At 27.6% G+C, this 11,149-nt stretch overlaps 1 long non-coding RNA gene across 4 annotated transcripts; it reads left to right on the top strand.

Moving 5' to 3' along the window:
- The first annotated feature begins 7,130 nt into the window (after positions 1-7,130).
- LOC132935559 (uncharacterized) lies at positions 7,131-11,143 on the top strand. Of its 4 annotated transcripts, XR_009663268.1 has the most exons (7): positions 7,131-7,288; positions 8,512-8,747; positions 8,818-8,868; positions 9,772-9,946; positions 10,010-10,106; positions 10,868-11,014; positions 11,090-11,143. It is a non-coding gene; the product is annotated as an uncharacterized LOC132935559 (long non-coding RNA). The 4 variants fall into 4 exon arrangements; XR_009663265.1 differs by lacking the exons at positions 7,131-7,288; positions 8,512-8,747; positions 8,818-8,868 and having other exon boundaries at positions 9,084-9,946; XR_009663267.1 differs by lacking the exons at positions 7,131-7,288; positions 8,512-8,747; positions 8,818-8,868 and having other exon boundaries at positions 9,084-9,946; positions 10,732-11,014.
- The last annotated feature ends 6 nt before the right edge of the window (positions 11,144-11,149 follow it).

Raw genomic sequence — 11,149 nt, 5'->3', positions numbered from 1 at the left:
CACGAGCTAATTTGGAAAAAGCTCTTTCAGCTGAACAATTCGCAATAGGTATTGTACAATCTGCCAGGGGCCTACTATTGTTTGATATCTGTTGTGGGCCCGGGGACATGGCCATCCTGCCCCCGCTTAATCTAGGCTTGGCCTCCTTGTAGCACAATTAATAAATCCTATATATTTTCTAATTGTATATAATTACATTATTATGTATATTTTTATTCAACATTTAAATTATTATTATTATATTTATTTACATAATTACCTAGTATTACACTTTAATTGTTTAATAATTTTTAAAATGTAAAATATATTTTAAAAATGGTTCTAGTTTTTGAAAACACTGCGAAATTATCCATCGGTTACCTAGGTTACAAAAAATGATCTATGGCAAATGACAATCGTCAGAGACGAACAACGATTCCATTACTAACTTATTATTTCGTTCCATTTTGGTCGTTGAGCTATTTTCACAAATGTAATATTAATTAATCTCAATACTTCCGGATTGAACATTTGGGTCAGAGATGAAGACGCGCGCGCTGCATTTCCCCAGGTGGCGCTCTGACAAATTGCACAATAATTTTATACGCTCTTAAAGGGTACGTTTTGTTTCGCCGGAAGAATAAAATTGATGATGGACGCAGTGGCGTAGTTGCGCGGGGGGGGGGGGGGGGGGGTTATAAATTGTTTATAAAGAAATTATCCGAGTATTTACACTTTTATTGTATGAAAACCAATTATAAAATCGGTACATGTAATACACGAATACACTAATTACTAATACTAATTCAAAATAAAAATGACGTTTAGTTTAACCAATAATTCGTATCATAAATATACTTTAAGCCCCCCCCAGAAAACTGTATCTACGCCACTGGATTTACGTAAGTTTTTTCCTCCTACTCTTTTGACGCGATAGACCTAAAATAAATAATATATTTATTGGCGGGCCAGCTGGTAGCCGCCTGCAAACGCAGAGTAATTTTCAATAAATCCCGTTGTTTTATAGGTGTACAAAATTATTGTGATACTATGGAAAATACCTTAAGGGCGCACAGTGGGATGAAACACGAATTTAGTGTTCCAAAAGTATCATTTTTTAAACTAAAAAATTATTGATTTTTTTTATTAGTAATTTATCGTTACAATATTCTGACGCTTAAACCAGAATTTCAAAAGAATTAATTAACATACACCTGACTTACAGCTGTTTGTATAAAATATAAACATGATTTGATTGATATTTTCAAACTTTGATACATTTTTATATTATTTAATTTTCACACTTCAACGATAAAAATAGAAATTTTTACACAGTTATTATACATTGTATACCTACCTACACGTAACAACGACATATTATTATTTTATTTTATTAATTTTTTTTATCGTAATTGCTATATTATGTTGACGTTTTAAGTGTTTTAGTGATTTTTGAACTTTTGATGAGTGATACTTAAATTTACGCAGTTTTACAAACTATTCATTACATACATATTTTAAAGGAAATTGATAGCTGTTTTTACAATAATATCCACGATATATTTATTTAAAGAAAACCATTTTTGTAAATTACTGTTGAAACTGAATGCAACAAATGTTTAATTACAATATGTATGTATTGAATAGTTGGTAAAATTGCGTAAATTTCAGTATCATTTCTCCAAAGTTCAAATCATTAAAACACTTAATATTTAATTATTTAAACAACATGATATATAACAAGTACAAAAAATAAATAAATAAAAAAATTATGAATATTTCATTATTACATTTAAGCCAATTATTATATAACAATTGTATAAATAAAAAATAAAATTTATTCATTTCAAGTGAGAAAACTAAATAATATAAAAATCGTGGTCTTTACAGTATTACGTCATATTTATAAAGAAAACTATTTTTGTAAATTACTGTTGAAACTGAAAGCAAAAAATGTTTATATTTTCAAACAGCTATCAATTTCCTTTACAATATATTGTATATAATGAATATTTCGCAAAACTGCGTAAATTTAAGTATCACTCCTCAAAATTTCAAAAACCTCTAAAACACATAAAATGTCAACATAATATAGCAATTATGAAAAAAAAAATAAATTAAAATAAAAAAAATAATATGTCGTTGTTACGTGTAGGTTACAATGTAATAACTGTGTAAAAAAATCCTATTTATATCGTTGAAGTGTGAAAATTAAATAATATAAAAATGTATAAAAGTTTGTAAATATCAATCAAATAATGTTTATATTTTATACAAACAGCGGTATAAATCAGGTGTATGTTTATTCATTCTTTTGAAATTCTGGTTTAAGCGTCATAATTTTGTAACGATAAATTATTGATAAAAAAAATGTAAGTGAGTAACATTATGTTATTATGTTAGTGTAGCTTAAACATTTATTTTACCATTGGTACGTAATTATAATTTTTGAGCGGAGCAAAGAATTTATTGGTTTTACAATGATGTGTGTTTTTTTGTTTTTATTTTTAATTATACTACTATACCCACTGATACCACTGAGATAGTAAATATATAATTTATACAATATTATTGTAGGAGAATAATTTTTGAAATTTTAAACCAATGATTAGGTGATCTGGCGATACCCATATAAGGAAGTAGGTAGGTTCCCAGACAGCATTTTGAAATGATAATATTATAATAACATTATAATAAAATTATAATCACGAATAATATTATTACAATGTTAAAATAATATTTTTAGTAAAACATTTGCTGTCTGGGTAGGTTTATATAATAAAGTACAGAATATGATTAATGTAATTTAAAATGATATTTTGTTAGTAGGTACCTACAAAGCAGATACCGATGAAATAATTGTAAGTCCAATCAAATAAAGTTAAATATTTTACCGTGCTAAACACCCCGCCTCACCTCCTATCAATACCTACGTCATGCTTCCCCACCACCATACGTCGGCAACGTTGGTCACGCTTGATAAACCCACGTCTCACCTCCTACCTATACCTACGTCATGACCACCCCACTCCACCCATACATCGGTAACGTGGGGCATACCGTGCTATCCACCCCACGTCACCTCCTATCTATACCTACGTCATGACCACCTCAATACCATGACCACCATAATGTTTAACTCGGAATTTCAGGTCGGAAACACTTTTATTGTATTAAAACAAACAAAAATAAAACACTTAGCAAAATCAGATCGCCTAGCCCGTACTACGATCGGCGTTTCACACGCACGTCGTAGCTACGTCCTCGCCGAATCACTCAGCAACAACGGGGGGCCGTGCCTGCGAGTACGGCGGTGTTATATAGAAAATATTATCGTCGCCTTAGCACATTATTGCTTCGCTGGCCTGACCTATGTAAATAATTTACAATTTGAAATATTCCTATCTATATTACATATAATATATTAAATAATATTATTTTGACGTCTGTCAACAATATACGACACTAAATATGGTACATATATGCAGTATTCATACATAAATAAGGTACTTTCATATTTTATAGACCACTACCCACATCTTATCTTGTTTTACAGCTTACATATCAATATAAGACACTTAGTAAAAGAATATACATTATTACATATAGGCACACTCACACATAAAAGACATACTTACAAAATATTTGACATTACAAACACCTAAACATATTATATAGATTACATAAATATTAAATATATATATATACAATAGGTATATAAAACATTCTTATATATTATATACACATCAATAAGTCACCTACATATAGGCATATACATATAGTACTTACATACACACATACATGTATAATATATCCTTACATATTCTTATATATTTAAACAGTATTAATACATACATTTACATATATATTTACTTAAACAACATCCATGCATGCCTAGACTCGATCGATTATTTCAAATAATAATTTACATCAAATATTTTCGATATATAATTTATTTGATACCTAAATTCTTAAATATATATTAATTATTATACATTTACAGTAGATACATAAAATATATCACAACATCGTCGTGCATACTGATCCAACGATATCCAATAAACAGCAATTAAATGCAATATAGTACCTATTCATATATAATTTATTCATTTTTTCGTTAAATACGTAGGTAGAATTTATTTATAAAATATATAATTATGAAATCACATGTATATTAGTGTATTACCATCACAAGCTTGGAAATATATTTGAAAAAATCATGATTTTTTAGTGAAAATTGGTAAAAATATCATTTCCATATCAAGATCATTTCTAAGGTGTTAATAATAACATATAACTAGTTTGCAAATCAATCCATCAATCATATCGAATTAGATATTAAATACAACACTGCACTATAACAGAACATTTCAGTTCTAAATAGCTGACTTACATCTCTCCAATCTACATTCTAATATGATATTATATCAAGTTTTATAGCTCATACATTATATTATGTTAAAACATGTAAACTTTTCATAAGTTCAATTATAATTATCATAATCTCACTGAAAAAATATATATATAACTAATATTTTGCCTTTAAAAACCGATACATGCATAGTTGCTAAAAGTTATTATTTTTGTTTAAATATCTTAAAAATTGTATTCTTAGAGCCACACTCATCAGCTAAATAATATAACACCTATACTATCATTACAATTTTCACTGATTTTCATCACTATACCTGTCTCGAAATACACAAACCTATAACACCCCGGTCAAGAATAAAGCATTGATTTTCAGATTAAATATAAGAACACTATATTTTTTTGATTTTCCATCAACATAACATATAAATCATATATTTGTCTCCAATTATCGTTAAATACATGCGGGTATTTATGCTGAAACCGTACCCGATCGCTTATATTATAATAAATCATATTATAGGTGGGTAGGTACAAATTATAATATCTTATATCCATCACCTAACAATCTTTTACACAAAATACTAGGAATTTATTTTTATGTTTTTAGACTATATACATAATTATTTTATACACTATTCTATTTACTTTATAAATAATGTAAAACGCATGTATATTGCCGTCACAAGTTAGGATATATCTTACCATGTCTAATAGATATTAAATAATTAGTCATAGTTTGATTTTGTATAGGTATAATATAATATATTGAATATTCGTACTATTACATTTCTATATTACCAACTGAAGGGTAGATAGAAACAATTATTGAGATTTTTAAAAATGAAGAGAACAATATTTTCAATTAAAAACTTTTTTCCTACATTTTTAACTTAAATATTAAAGTTCAAAAAACACAGAAGCAAAAACGGTAGAATTTACAAAAAAGTAAATTTTCAACAATGTTTCTTACTTCTTGAAAACTACATACTATGCCTTTATGTTCTGTGTTCTTTTTTTTATCTTAAAAAAGTGCCAACAAAAAAGGATTTTTTTTTTACAATTTGGTCATTGTAATATATACGAGCCATCAAGACTTTCACCCCTTAAATGGCAAAAGTCATTATAAGTAATAGAACCAATATATTTAAATGATCAATTAATTTTTTTTAAATAATACCTATGATTTATACAACCTAACTATATTTAAAACAGATTATAACAATAAAAATGACTATTTTTAAAATATTTACATGATAGCAAGAACCGATAATTTTTTAGTTGTTGTTTTTTAATGTTTAGCCGTGTTGCTGTAGAAATAAACGGAGCGTTTAGAGTTAATCGAATTTCGTACTAATGTGTATTCTGCAGTTTAGTGAACGTTTCATTTTTCATATTGATAACACGAATATTCGGTCGAGGAGACGTCGAAGTAACGACTTTCCCGATTTTGTAACTACTTGTTTATCAGAACTTTTTTTATTGTTTTTTTAAAAAAATTTTTAATGGCCCTTTAGGTAAGTATTAGGCTGACACTGTGTATTGCGATACAAGATACTCGATACTTCATATTATAATTGTATCGAGAAACAAGATACAAGATACAACTGTATCTAAGATATACGTATCTTAGATGTTTGTATCGAAGATACTTCCAAAATTTACAATATAAATCAAATTCAACCCTGATTAGTGACTGTTATTATACAATGCACATTTATATAATTAAACATTTATAACATAGGTACCTTGTTCTAAAATTATTAGTATAATTTTATAAATATAATTAAATACTAAGTAATTACTAATTAGTATAATAGTAATGAGTAAAATTGTTGATTACAGTATTATAATAATCAGTATTTGCGGTTTTTATCGATGTAATATATTATATAAAACTAGTTTAATAATTAAGTTATTACTTATTGCTTCTGTAGTTTATGTCTATCTAAATAACTAAATGTACGTGAATAATAATTAACTGTCTTGTGGATTGTTATTATTATCAAGTCATTACATTTTGCGGTCTATATTAACTAATTACCTAATATACCTACCTAATTGTGTATAAATAAAATTTTTAAAAAACCTATGACCTATTTTTATTTAAATGTATCGAGTGTCTAAATACTTAAAATGTAAGTATCGAATATCTAGTTTCTCGATAATCCAAATCCAAGTATCTAGTATCGTGATTTTTTAGTCAGGTCAGGGAAACATGCAGTATGCAATGGGTGACAAAATTTAGTATTCAGTGTTAAACAGTATGTTTTAGTAGACGTAGCAAAATTGAAATTAGGCTATGTAAATAATATCTTAAATCAAAATTACTTATTGTACACATATTGTATAGATTGTAATTAAATATTTTTTATAATAAAAAAAAAAACGTACCACCTATTTATTATTTTAATATTTTATCTATTGAAAGTTGTCTCTGTGTTATGAAAAATAAAATTTGAACAAATATAACTCGATACCTCTAACAAATACTATAGATTAGAATACGGGCAGATTTTAGATTTGCTAGGGGACACTGTAATCACATACATTTTGGAACACTATGACGCCAGGAGGTTTCTACAGAGCTTCTCGTATTTTAATCTATAGTACATATTTGCCTCTATATAATAAATAGTTCGTGATCGCGGTTTATGATAATTGATAAGAAAAATAATTGATAACAACGGTCGCCGGTCGGTCAGACGTGAATTAGCGGCCTACTCATTACTCAACGCACAAATTGTTGCTTCTCGCGTCCTGCCATTTAATATATTTTACATGAACTAATAAGTATAACTAACTTTAAGTATCTTTAATGCGTATTCGTGCTATGGTACACTAGATTCCATATTTCTATAGACCACGGAATATAATTTACCGCATCTACAGATACGTATAATACCTACTAACTGAAGTTAACTACAAAACAAAATAAGTAAGTACCTACGTACATAACACAATGTGCGTATTGTAGTCAATTGAATATTTTATCATATTTTAATAAGGTGCTCTTGTATAGTATACTACATTCCAAAAGACTGGAGGTTAAACCGATATCGATTAGGTTGGTATCTACTATTTAGGTATAGTTTTTTATAACCATTAAATACATAAAATATGTTAATATTGTTTGTTGTAACGACTCAAGTCGCAAGTACTTTCCTATAATAATAAAATATAATAAAAATATAACATTTATAAGAATAAGTCATATTTTTCAGTAGTTAACAATTATATTATATACATTATTACACCAACAAAGTGGCGGTAGATAGCGTACTGCACGAGCACTTTTATAAATAATATTTAAATATTATTTGATCAATTTTATTATTTTTTGCTGATATAGTATAAATACAAAGCATACCTCATTATATTAATTATTAATATCTAATCATTACTAAATATGAATGTATTATACTATTTCTAGACATTGACCAATGATAAATTAACTTAAAAACAGTTTTAAATGTTTAAAACATATTATAATATATAAAAACCAAATTTATATGTATTTTGAATTGTAAAATATGCATGCAAAAATGCAAGAAAAAAATTAAATTAGGCAAGAAAAAAATACAAAACATGCAAGATTAAATTTCAGTTTTGCAGCGTTAATTATTTATTTATTTTTTTTGGGGGGTTTATTGGGCCTTTAAGACCATCCCGTCTCACAACCAAGCTTCCATCCTTCTCTATCCAATGCTAGATTTCTCCAATTGGAACAACCTCCCAACTGCTCAACGTCCTTCTTTACAACATCTTTCCAACGCATTCTTGGTCTTCCCAGAGGCCTTTTCCCTACAGGGTTTTGTTCAATCACTGCATGTAAAAGTGGATTTTGGCTCCTCCAAACGTGGCCAGCCCAATGTAGTCTTCTGCTTCTAATGACCTCCAATATGTCTGCACTACCATACAGTATTGCCAGCTCTATGTTCTTTCTTCGTCTCCGCTCCCCAGTTATTTCGACTTTGACCGGGCCATATATTTTCCAAATACAAAACATGCAAGATTAAATTTCAATTTTGCAGCGTTAATTATTTATTAACTTTATTAAAATTCTTATTAACAAAAAGTAAAATAGTACAGATATTGAGATAATATGCAGTACAAAAATGTAATTTGTTAAATTTTAATTTAATTTTTAATCATTAATAGGTTGCAAACCAAGTGAATAACATTTTGGGAAGTACGACAAATTTGATATTATTTGCAGTTATAATAGTAATTACAAATTGATATAACATAGTAAAAGAGATGGATTCTGTAAAACATGTTATACCATGGATAAGTGGCCAAAAGGAAGTTCTGAAATCCAACTGATGTGAATCTAAATTATATATAAACAGCTGTCATACTCCCAGTTTAATTCAAGTCCTACAAAGTCTACACAGGTACCTATGACATTTTAGTAATTTTAACTGCTATAAAAATAAATAATAATAACACGTTCTATGTTTTTAGAGAAGGAGTGTTATGTGCTATTAAGTTTGAAACAGAAGACGGTGTAATAGTGTATGTACATAAAGTTGTTTTAGTATCAGCTAGTCCATACTTCCGTGCAATGTTCACCAATTTTGCTAAAAGGGATGGAGATGTTGTAGATTTAGACAATTCTTTGAAACATTTGCTTATGGTGATGAAATGCAACACAATATAGATTTTTATATGGTATTTTCGGTATACCTACCATAGGTAATACAAATTCAAAAAATAAAAAGGTGGGCAAGAGGGCACTGTTCTGCTTTACGCATTTTGAGTCTAGTAGGTCACAGTAATGGATTGTGTTAAATTTGAATTCAATGTATATCATTTCACTATTGAAGATAGTATATTGTTATACTATTCTTAAGTTCAATTTATGTTATATTATTTGCCCAAATAGTTGTTTCAAATTAGTGTTTATTCCAAAATAAATAAATTTATATATATTCATTGTATAAGAATAACTATTCAGAGCGAAGACGTTTAGTCAGTTTAAATAATCATAATTATATTTTGAAATTTTTATAACTAAAATCGTTATTCTCTGTTTAAAATATATCTAATTTAGTTTATATTTGAGCTTAAAATATCTATTAAAAAGACTGTTTATATAATATAAATAATTATTTTTTAAATTTTTGTTTTCACACTAAAATAGGTACTTATGAGAAATCTTGTTTTAAATTTTCAATTCTTAAACTATGCTTTTAAAATGCTTCTGAAGCAAAACCATGGCTGTTTTTTTATTAGAAATCATTGATTTACAATTTGAAGAAAAATGTTCATGAATTTTCAACTAAACTGTTATTTTCTTTTTTGAATCGACTAAAAACAATTGTAATTACATAAACAAGACTAAATGATTTAAACCCTAGTTATTTTATATTATAATCAAAATTATTTAAATTCATTATTATCGTTTATTTGTTTAAGTTTTGTTTCCAGCTGCTAATCTCTTACAGTTGAATCATGTAAAATGTGTATCTGTTGACTTTTTACAAAAACATCTGAATCCTTCAAATTGTTTTGGTATTAAAGGATTTGCTGACTTTTATAACTGCATGGAATTGTCTTCAAGTTCTGAAGAATACATATAAACAAATTTTTTGTAAGCTTGATTAAATTTGACACTGTCAGTAAATTGTATTGATATAATGATAATAATTTTCAGAAAACTGGTTGATGCTGGTGAATTCCTATCTTTGTCTTCTGAAGAAATGATAAATCTAATCTCTCGTGATGACATTAACGGTCTATTTGAAGAAAAAGTATGCCTTATTAAATTTGTAATTGTTGTATTTAATTATTGTTGAAAAATCAACTTATGCGGATTGCGAGGAATATAATTGAATCGTATGATTCACAAATACTAATAACAGGGGGATGGGTATTTGGGAAGAGGATATAACTAAATAATTATGTAAATTTTTGCATTATTTAATAGTTTTTGGCAGTTTATTAAATTAGGTATTTAATTTTAAAGCTATTTCTAAAGGTTAGATTATTATCTAGGACATCTCATAGGCTTTTGGTAATATTTTATTTTAAAGAAGTTATGAGTATTATAAGATATGCAAACAATTAATAATTTCAACTCGCTTTAAAATTAAAATTTAATCAGATACCTTTAAATTTTATAAAGATAATAATTCCCTCTAATTTTTAAGCTAACCTAGCTAAACGTTATTTACTGAGAGTACATTTTTAAAATGTTACCATAAATATCTGTGTAACGTCCACTTTAGATAATAAATTAGAAGTTCACAGTCAAAAAATATTAAATTTGAATCAACAAGCTTAGAGTCATTACGGAAAAAAATACTAACATAACTCAGCTTAATAAAAGTTCATATACTTTTTTGATTATTCAAATAGTGCAGAGGTTTTCGACAGGAGTATTCAAGAATGGCGATTAATATCTAATATGTCTACTGAGAGAGGGGACCCTGGTTTGAATGCTATAATCCCAGCCTTGACACGTGGACACCAGTCACACAAATGTCTACAAAACGCCGTGCCCCTGTTATAGGAGTCTTAGACGGTGTAATGTATGCTATTGGTGGTGCCTGTCAGGAACTCGGAAGTTCAGTGTATCTTAAAAGTGTTGAGACCTATTCACCAATTACTAAAGTTTTGTCTCCTATCAAAGATATGCACTTGTCCAGATTCAATTCAAGTAACTATAAATATTAATTTTTTAAGAAAATCTTTCTAATGAACTTATTGAATTTAAATTGAATTTTCAATATAGGTGTTGTGACATTTAAGGGTTTGTTCTATGTTATTGGCGGATCTGATGAATTTTAGGTGT

Source organism: Metopolophium dirhodum, chromosome 1 (assembly GCF_019925205.1).
Source record: "Metopolophium dirhodum isolate CAU chromosome 1, ASM1992520v1, whole genome shotgun sequence".
NCBI classification, from domain to species: Eukaryota; Metazoa; Arthropoda; class Insecta; order Hemiptera; family Aphididae; genus Metopolophium; species Metopolophium dirhodum.
The sequence above is the reverse complement of the archived record's forward strand: the minus strand, read 5'-3'. Positions and strand labels throughout refer to the sequence as shown.